Source organism: Prorops nasuta, unplaced genomic scaffold (assembly GCF_024137725.1).
Source record: "Prorops nasuta isolate Cenicafe-Biocafe unplaced genomic scaffold, Cenicafe_Pnas_1.2 PNAS00031, whole genome shotgun sequence".
Taxonomy (NCBI): Eukaryota; Metazoa; Arthropoda; class Insecta; order Hymenoptera; family Bethylidae; genus Prorops; species Prorops nasuta.
Genome location: NW_027116828.1, coordinates 1,960,464 through 1,971,632, shown reverse-complemented (window position 1 = coordinate 1,971,632; position 11,169 = coordinate 1,960,464). Strand labels below are relative to the sequence as shown.

Genomic DNA, 11,169 nt, shown 5'->3' with positions numbered 1-11,169 from the left:
ATTGTCGTAGGTCAGCGGTGCGGTGACTTTCAAGGGATCTGCCATTGTTCCACTATGTACTTTCGCCCAATTTCTTCACGGTGAATCCCAATGATTGTAAAAATTCTATATTTCTTCTCGTTAGCAAGAAGCTCCTCTTGTCGCGACTCCTGCTTTCACTCCAATTAACCGGTGTATTCGATTCCACGCAGGACGAACGACTAGCGAACGTTTCATCCAGTTTCACCGCTTTATAATCCTCGTTACTTTTGTAAATTAACATTTTTCTTAATGTGCAATCTTATGGTAATTTCTTCACGTCTAAAATCTACGAGACGATCGTCCTGATCGAGGATACGTAACGTGAGACGGTCGATTACTCTGACGATGACCGGTAGATAAATGACGGTTTTCGGTGCCTCCGAGATTTTATAGCCCGGTGGTACGCTGGGAAAGAACTCGTGAATAATGTGTCGTGGTCTACCGTTGGTGTACGCACCACCCGCAATGTTGCACTCGATGCGTAGAAATTTGTTTTCACAATGTTCACGGTTTCGTCGGATTCAGCCTGGGCGTTCGGTTCGATCACGCGATTCGACGAGAAGCCCAGTAGTGAGCCAATGTTATTCGGTTTTCCAAAGTCAATCGAATATTTACACAATATTTCACTCTTCAGTGTATTATTGTTCGCTCGTAGAAGAATAACGCTGTTAATGTCGTCTTTAATTCCGTGTCTCGCAGAAATTTGATACTGCAAATACTCATTTATCGCACTCAATTCGTAACAGCCTCTGGGTATCGTCAGTACCTTATCGTTATCGTTGTAAAACTTATTATTCGTCTCGTCCACATTGGCTATCGAGTTGTACGTTTGCATGTCCACGAAACCGATCTCGTACCGATCGTCTTGCAGATTGATCGGGGGAAAGAAATCTGAATTTAATACAGATTTACAATCCGATAATGTCACGGTTATGACATTTTTTTTTCAAAGTATCTGTTCTCGCAGGAATTTCACGCACAACTGACCGCAATTGCTTTTATCGTACGATTGATATCGATCATGATTGTAGTAGATTGTAACGTTAGGACCAAAGTAACGCACACATTCTTTCGGCGGTTTCAAATTTCCAAAGGAATCGAAATATACAACGATGTCGTTACGCTTGACCTAGGCTACCCAGTGGGTACCAGGGCCGTATTGATCGTCGAGATTCACGATCGCGCACTCGTTGCACCGCGGCCCGTCGAGCGGCAGAGATGTGCGCATAAAGACTCCACGGAAATGTGGTATGCGTCGGCAGATGCGTGCCAATTGTATGTTACTAGTAGCACCAGAATCCGGAAGGAGAGTTTCTACATTGCGACGAAATTTCCCCTCATTCATTTTCTTCCCGCTCCTCTTCTCCGACCGTTTTTTTTTGTTGTTTTTTTTATACCTCCACGGTTCCCCTCTCCGACGACTCGCTTGTACGGCTTCAGATAAAGACCTCGACCTCTCTCGCGCTTTTCCGACGCATCCATCGCGCGATTGTGACGTTGCATTTCCTGCAATCGTTCTCTCTCAGCTTTTGCACGGTTTACAGCACTCGCTATACCCGATGCTCCACCTGCCAGTGCTCCGACTGCACCTAGCAGTGGGAGTATAGGTATTATACCACCCCGTTTCCTCGGCACTCGAATTCTTCTCTTCCTCGTAGTACCAATTTTTTTCTTGTTCTTTTTTTAAGCCGCTACTGCTTTCTTCATCCCTACAATATTATTATTATTATGTAATCCCAAGCCAAGTTTACGCTTAGCATTCATCGATGCCCATACGGCTGTGGCAACCGCGCGTTCACGCAAGGTCGCGTCTCTTGCGGTAATACGTTCACGCGCTCTCCTCGCTAGCACTTTATCGGCCTGGTGACGCTCCGGTAGATCCTCGTTGTGCCAATATGCTAAGTCGTGATCGAGGCAGGCCTCGTCCAGCGGATTTATACCACGATCGCCGCGCACCAATCTTTCGCGTAGTCGAGTGCCGGGCCCGCAATAATTGTAACCGGGGACGTGCAGCTCAAATGGCAATTTTTTTAAGACTTTATTGAAGAACGATCCAGACATTTAGAGCAACTGCTTTATTATTTCTCTCTCTCTTCTTGCTGACAAACGTAACAGTCTTTCATCCGTCTCGGTGGTCCGTCGTGGTGAGTGGTATTAGGTAGATTGTAGTGTTGCAAGCAATATTGATATTGCTGCACATCCGAGTCCGCGCGAATGTGCCGAGGTAATCTTTCCCACATACTCGCGATACTATCTGGAAAGTACTCGAGCAATACGATCTTCGGTATGTGTTCGAGCTGATGATTCGTCAAGTTCTGCAGGGAATCGACGACGACTAGCATGAACGCCATCATAATGGCAACTGACCGAATAGTTCCGTAATTCGCGAAATATAATTGAACGATACAGCTATGTCAGAAAGTTAATAGCGAGGATGCATTTCGTGAAGCACGTGCCGACTATTCGCGTAACAAATTTGGATGCTCACGATGCTACCTCGCAAATAAAAAAACGTCACGGATCGCTATTACCATGTACGATACGCTGCATAGTTTGCGGTCCGTCGAATTGCGGTAAGACCAACGTGCTGATAAGCCTCATAGAGAGTCCGCACGGTGTGAGATTCGAGAACCTGTACGTCTACTCGAAATCGCTGCAGCAACCGAAGTATCGATATCTGGGGCAGCTTCGGCAGGACACGGAGGAAATTGGTTACTTTCAATTTTCAAACAATTGCGAGATTGTGAACGTCGCGGATGCAAAGCCGAATTCCATTTTCATATTCGACGATGTAGCCAACGACAAGCAGGACAATATAAGGGACTACTTTTGCATGGGTAGACATTCCAACATCGATTGCTTCTACCTCTGTCAGACTTATGCGAAAATACCAAAGCATCTGATACGAGATAACGCAAACTTGCTAATAATATTTAAGCAGGATGGAACTAATCTGAAGCATATTTTTAACGATCACGTCAACAGTGACATGTCGTATGAGAAATTTCTCACATTGTGTTCGACCTGTTGGAGTCGCGATTACGGTTTCTTAGTAATAGACAAGGATAGCTCTCTGAATAACGGTCGATATCGCAAAGGTTTCAACGAGTACGCCACGATCGAGTGAACGGCCTTGTGAATGTCGATAATCAGGCCGGTAAGGTTTCAACGAGTACGCCACGATCACGGCCTTGAGAGTGTCAGGTTAAAAAACAGCGTCAGATAGTCGAGTGCCGACGAACAGGCCGGTCGGATCTGTTAAGAAACCGCGTCAGTAACAGGTCGGTTAAAAACCGTGTCGGTTCAATTCGGGGAAAGCTGTTGTATACAGCATCGCGATGGATGAAAAATCGCTTCTGAAGAGGATCGCCAAGACGAGCGAGGTCATTCGCGATAAGCATCGTGCCTTGAAATCGGAGAAGGCGATAATGGAGAGCAGTTTGAACGAGACATTCAAGCCCATAGTCGATCCATTGAAGAAACTCGTTTCGCAAACGGAGGATAGTGATAACATAAATAATAATAATTCTTTTTTCAAATACCACGAAAAAATTGAGGAGGGGAGCCTACTTCACATCGACACCGCATCGAGTTGCTAAAAGAGCGAAGAATCTTAATAGTAGTGATGAAACTATTACGAATCCATTGGATTTCATGACCGACGACGAGTCTTCTATAACCGATCAAACGTCGCCCGATTCGAAAAAAAGTTTGCTAGAAAAATTAAATATTGATGGAAACGAGGAACCACGCTTGTTACAATATGCCTTTCAACATAATCGAATACATCCGATCCCTGGCAAGTATATTAAATTACTTCTGACCGATGGGGAAAACTTGATTGATCGTGCTTTTGGACCTCGTTATAAAAATGAACAACTGACGCTTGGTAGATGTAAATTTGATATTAGTCATGAAGGAGATATTATTCTCGATAAGACGCTATACACCGGTACAGTAGGTACTTATGAACTAGTTTTCACGAGAGAACCCAATCGAGCTATTATAAAACCCGAAGATTTGGAACAATACAAGAGTATTCTCAATCAAACTAAGGCGCATAAACTGTTAAATGATACTTTAAAACAAACCAAGGGTAATAAAGGTGTAAAATATACAGAAATTATGAAACCATTGCTAATGGGAAAACCAATGTTACCGCCTGATCGGTTACCATCAACATCAGGCGCAAGGAAATCGTCAACGTCTGACGCGTCAACATCAGGCGTCAGTAAAGCGTCAATATCATTCAAAAAAAAGGGGGTAAAGGTCTTATGCGTGTCACCGAGGGACCAATCAACTACGTACATTGGAACGATCCGAATGAATTGATGGAACGTTTGAGACTTTTGATCGCATCGGTGGCTGCCGGTAATACGAGTCATCACAACGAGATACAGTCGATAATCGAGGAGTTGCGCGACGTGGATCTTATCGTATAAAGAAAGTTGCACGTTACATTCTTACCTCAGTGTAATATCAAGGTCTTTCGGTAGCACGAGGTAAAAAAAAAATTAAATGTCTGATTCCTGCTGTTGTGAAATTTGCATTTGTTTAACATACATCGTAGACTGTATACTCTTAGCATTACGAGCCATCAAAAAGAGGAATAATAATAACGAGGAACAAGAGACTGAATTTTGAAAAAATAAAAAAAAAGTGACAGTAGTGCATTTATTTTGAAATGTCGATAAATAAATTTGGAATTGGACTGGATGGTGAGAGTAGGAAACACTTTCACGAACCAAATTTAGAATATTTACTGCTTGAATTTAAACAATATTTGACAATGACTTTGAATAAATTTAATGAACAATTTGAGAAAAAGATGAACCAAATTTTGCAAACAATTTGTGAAAAATTGGATGATAAAGTGAGTAAGGAAGATCTGATACGTGAAACAATTAGCAGTAATTATAAATTCTAAGAATCTGTCCATTTTTGAAAAAAAAAATGAGCAAAGAAAAGATACAGTTGGTGGAGGAGCTCCATGCACCGGCGAGGATAAATTTTCCACGCAGAAGAGTCATCGTGCGTGGCTTCGACGATCTCTGGCAGGCCGATCTTGTTGATATGCGCAATTACGTCGATGCGGGTCACCAGTACATTCTCACTGTAATCGATACCCTCTCGAAATACGCTTGGTCGGTGGCATTAAAGACCAAGAGCGGCAGAGAAGTGACGACGGCAATGACGAGAATCCTAAAGTCCGGCAGATGTCCGAAAAATTTACAGACCGACAACGGCAAGGAGTTTTACAACGGTGACTTTCAGGCGTTGATGAGGAAACGCGGAATAAATCACTACTCGACTTACAGCGTGATTAAAGCGTCGATAGTCGAGCGCTGGAATCGTACGTTGAAGACGGAAATGTGGAAACGATTTACGCTGAAAGGCAATTACAAGTGGCGCGCTATACTGCAAGAGTTGGTGGATGCGTACAATGCGCGAAAGCATCGTACCACGGGAATGCGTCCCGTGGATGTGAAACCCGAGCATGCAGATAAGCTACTCAAGACAGTATACAGCCACATCAAGGTCGCAGGTCGTGCCAAGTTCAAAGTCGGCGATTTCGTACGAATCAGTAAATACAAGCAGATGTTCGCCAAAGGCTACACGCCAAATTGGACGACCGAAATATTCGAGGTGGCGAAAGTGCAGAGGACCAATCCCGTTACGTATCTCCTCAAGGAATCCAGGGGCACGGAACTGTTGGGTGGATTTTACGAATACGAGCTGTCGAAAACCATCAATCCCGATGTGTATCTGGTGGAGAGAGTATTGCGCAGAAAGGGCGGTAAAGTGTTCGTTAAGTGGCTGGGATTCGACAGGACGCACAATTCCTGGATAAATAAGAACAATGTTTTATAAGAACTTTTATTAAGATGTGTCATTAAAAAAATATATGTATTCTTAAAATAAAAACAATAATAAAGCGAATAAATTATTCTTTTAGACTATAATGTCTCCAGGGTAGAGTCGTCGCGATGCCGGGTGTAACGAAACGCTTGTCGTCATACGGACTGAGGGCGACCTTTCTCTGACTGATCGAGAAAACTTGGTGCAGCTTCGATCGAATTAAGTTTTGACTGCGAGACTGTACGGTGAAATTGTCCAAACAATCCTTGTAGTCGTCAAATGTTATATTTCTATCGATAACGTAACCTTTGACACCTTTGGCTTTTTTGGTAATTCTCGCACAGTCCTGCACCTTGAAAGTATACATTTTTGCCCTCAGTCCTACGAACTCGGTCATGATACGACCATTGTTCTCGTCCTTCATCAGCCCAGGTATCTTTTTGTTGACGCGTGGCAAGTCATACCGATTGTCGTCAGGATAATCGCTGGTGTCGAATCGCTCGAGATCGCGTTTCATGTACGAGTAAATGTCGTCGCACTCGACACTGTATATCAGACTGTCCGTGTCGGTATACATCGCTCTACATTTACCGCCGAATGTAGGAAGCATATAGTCATAGTGAAATTCATACAAGCAAATTTTTGAAATATCTAAAATACTCATTCCCACGTAAATGGGTTAATCAAATTTCGCGGACAATTTCGACAATTGAATCGCGACCAAATTCTCGTTGAAAATCGCGAGACTGTGAAAATTCGGTTTGGAAATCAGGCTTTCCGCCCCGTATCTTCTCTCCCACTTGGTTGCGAGCCTCACGTCAACTCTATTCCTCACGTTCTCCATTGTTTTACCGAAAACCGCGTTGTTCATCAACTTGAAGAGATTCCTCTCAAATTCGTTAGTGGACGCGGTGCGCAAACGCGTGTTCAGCTCGATGTAATCGCGTAGCCAGGTGGACTGCTGAAACTTTAAACCGCGATGTATACGCTTCAGTACCAGTCCATTACGCATACATTGTTGCAGAGCGCGATAATGAATTACATAACGGGTCTTATCGTTTAAAGTGGCCAGCAGCTTCTCCTGGCTCGCGCCCGGCGGCTTCTCGCGCACCATGCAGAACGGTAGGTCCGCGTGTTTGTCGTGAAGCTCGCGCGGATACTCCAAATCGACCTCCAAAATATAACCCTCGGGATGATCCATGGGTATAGCGGAGACATCGAGATTGGCAGCGTCCTCCATCCATTGGGATCCATGGGTGGGTAGCAGCTGACACATTGCCCACCCATAAAGATTGTTTACGTCGTAATACATGAGATATTTAGACGGTTCCGCCGGATCGTAGTCCCGCATGTACCGATTGTTGGCCCTCTCGTAACGATGGGAGCACTGACTCAAACCGGTACATACTAGATTGTCCGAAAACTTTTGTAGAAGTGAGTCGACTACCTATATGACTAGTGAATATGGCCGAAATCTAGTAATATATTGCTATAATGTCGTAAGGCATTTATTGTAGTATTCATTTAGATATCAAGATGAGAAAAAGATAATTGAATAATCTTCAAGATAACGTCAATTTAAAGAAGCAGAAGAAAAAATTGCAAAATAAATGTAATTAAGAAAAACTATGGATCTTAGATAAGTAAAAACGTTTGAATAATTTAAAGTATTTATATATTGAATTTACTAGTGTTACTTTGTGGAAATATATTTTGTACAAATATGATTTAGGTGTTTGTGGCTTTCGCAAAGGATTAAAGAAATGCAGCATAAATGTTTATCAGAATAATAATGAGAGACGAGACAAAAATGACTGATAAGTGTAATTAAAATATTCATGCGTACTTTATTGACATATATGTCATCTGGTATAACTTTTACTGCTACGATGTTCATATTAATTATGATTTTATGATGAGAAACGCATGGGTCAAAGAAGGCAATACTTCTTACAAGGTAAATGTAAACAATTTGCAAATGTATTATACTTTCAATTTCAAATATAAAACTGTGTCTTAACTGTTTAGTTGATTAATTATTTAGATATTACTTTTATCGCTGGAATGATATCTTGCTCATATCTACGATGAGCAGAAATAAGAAGATATGAAGGACTTTCGACTAATCCCATCCATGTAAATTGCTTCCTTTGGCACAGAGTTTATGGTTAGTAATCGCAAGGTATATGTAATTTTTATTACAGTGTTTATTAATTCAAAGTTACTTTTAATTTGCTTAGCTTAATGAGTTTATATATTAAATATGGTCTGCTTTGGTTTTTCAGATATTACTGAGCGACTGAAGTGGAACTTTTATCAAATAACCTATTCAAGGATTATAATAAATATATAGAGTATGGATATATATATAATTATTAATAATCATACGCTGCAAGATTTGTACAGATGACAAGTGTCTTTATAACAGTGATTTTGCAATACTTAATTAGAACAAGTTCAAGCAAAGTTAAATTATACAAGTTAATATTGAAATTTTATCATTTTCACTATTATTAAATATATTTAATAGATATACAATATGCAGGGCGTACCACTTAAAATGCTCCAGAACATAGATACAAAAAGACGCGTACCTCTTCAACTATAAGAGATATTCAATGTTTGCACAGGACTTTTTCAAAACCTTTTGTTATTTGCTTCCAAAAGGGTCATATGAAAAAATTGAATATCTCTTATAATTAACGCAATACACGCTTTTTGTATCTATGCTCTGGGGCATTTAAGTGGTACGCCCTGCATATTGTATATCTATTAAATATATTTAATAATAGTGAAAATGATAAAATTTCAATATTAACTTGTATAATTTAACTTTGCTTGAACTTGTTCTAATTAAGTATTGCAAAATCACTGTTATAAAGACACTTGTCATCTGTACAAATCTTGCAGCGTATGATTATTAATAATTATATATATATCCATACTCTATATATTTATTATAATCCTTGAATAGGTTATTTGATAAAAGTTCCACTTCAGTCGCTCAGTAATATCTGAAAAACCAAAGCAGACCATATTTAATATATAAACTCATTAAGCTAAGCAAATTAAAAGTAACTTTGAATTAATAAACACTGTAATAAAAATTACATATACCTTGCGATTACTAACCATAAACTCTGTGCCAAAGGAAGCAATTTACATGGATGGGATTAGTCGAAAGTCCTTCATATCTTCTTATTTCTGCTCATCGTAGATATGAGCAAGATATCATTCCAGCGATAAAAGTAATATCTAAATAATTAATCAACTAAACAGTTAAGACACAGTTTTATATTTGAAATTGAAAGTATAATACATTTGCAAATTGTTTACATTTACCTTGTAAGAAGTATTGCCTTCTTTGACCCATGCGTTTCTCATCATAAAATCATAATTAATATGAACATCGTAGCAGTAAAAGTTATACCAGATGACATATATGTCAATAAAGTACGCATGAATATTTTAATTACACTTATCAGTCATTTTTGTCTCGTCTCTCATTATTATTCTGATAAACATTTATGCTGCATTTCTTTAATCCTTTGCGAAAGCCACAAACACCTAAATCACATTTGTACAAAATATATTTCCACAAAGTAACACTAGTAAATTCAATATATAAATACTTTAAATTATTCAAACGTTTTTACTTATCTAAGATCCATAGTTTTTCTTAATTACATTTATTTTGCAGTTTTTTCTTCTGCTTCTTTAAATTGACGTTATCTTGAAGATTATTCAATTATCTTTTTCTCATCTTGATATCTAAATGAATACTACAATAAATGCCTTACGACATTATAGCAATATATTACTAGATTTCGGCCATATTCACTAGTCATATAGGTAGTCGACTCACTTCTACAAAAGTTTTCGGACAATCTAGTATGTACCACTCAAACCACCGCGTATACCGCGCTCCACGAACAGCAACATAACCACGTCCGTGAAAAGCTCCAGCCTGATTCCCGTATGCTTCAACATCGCGTCCCAGGTGAAGCCCGGTAGCGTATAATAATGGGCTGGATCCAAGTTATAATTTAGCATGCAACTATCGCGAAAACTTTCGAAAACGTGTGTCAACAATAGGACATCGGTCTTCAAGTACAGATCACTGTACTCCCCAAGTGTGCGCATCTGGAATTTGGTCCATACCTCTACGGCATGATTGTATGCTTCCTCGCTGATATCGCTGTCGGTCAGTCTGTTGCGAAACGACTGGCGCGGTGGTAAAGCCGTCTCTTCCAATCTAGCCGCGCTATCTATATAGTCGTAAGGAAAAATACCTTTCCTCGTAAGCAAATTCAACTGCTCGACGCTCAAGTCCGAAAATTGTGACCTCAAATTTGTCAGCTGAGATTCCGCCAAGTACGAGCTCAATTTGTCCAAACTGGAGGCCATGAATTTGAAGGAATCGATAAATTTCAGCCGTATATTATAATTTCGCATATATTTGGTGAATGAAATGTATTTTTCCTTATGCACAGGCAGCAGATATACCGATCCCTCGTACAAATTAGCGATCGTCTCAAAAATGAAATGTGAATCATAGCCGGAAAAATTGTGGAAAATGACTGGAATTACATGCGAATCTTTGAAATTTAAATTACAATTATTGTGAGCCGGTCCTCTGTATCTGCCGGTCAGATGATCGTGATCGCGAATTCGTAGTTGATTCGGAAGAAACGGCTTTTTGCATATATGACAATTGGGGTCATTATAGTGACGCGATCGTTCAGTAAGACTAAGGTCACGCATGGGTACGATAGTGCCCAGTTTCTCGCTCGCGATACGCGCAATGACCTCGAGCTCGCGTACGAACCATTCGATGCAGTCGACACCCCGATGAACATCGTATCTCGAGAGTGACGCATCGCGAGCACTTTTCAAATAATAGCCTACACTTATAGGTTCATGTTTCTGATAAATACTACTACTACTACTACTGTTCGATTGTTCAACTTTTGATAATATGCACTCGAGATCCGCGTATACGACGAATGGCACTCGCTCCCCATTTTTGATGTTCTTGAAGGAAACCCAGCGATCCTCGGACTCTCTCGGTAGAATCAATCGGAGATTATCGTTGAGCCGCGCGCAATCCTGCTCATGCGACTCCAGCTTCTCCACTGTACAAAAGTAGTAGAGACATCTAAAAATAAATCATATGCAGTTATATTTGTATCATATGCAGTTATATTTGTATTATTATTATTAATACATGGCGATCGCATATATAATGTGCAATTTTGCTCTTGGTGAATTGACTTCGCACCAATCTCG

At 40.3% G+C, this 11,169-nt stretch overlaps 1 long non-coding RNA gene across 1 annotated transcript; it reads left to right on the top strand.

The window, feature by feature from the left end:
• The first annotated feature begins 7,624 nt into the window (after positions 1 to 7,624).
• LOC136783033 (uncharacterized) lies at positions 7,625 to 8,501 on the top strand. Its single transcript, XR_010824212.1, has 3 exons — positions 7,625 to 7,837; positions 7,925 to 8,047; positions 8,166 to 8,501. It is a non-coding gene; the product is annotated as an uncharacterized lncRNA (long non-coding RNA).
• Positions 8,502 to 11,169: the final 2,668 nt, after the last annotated feature.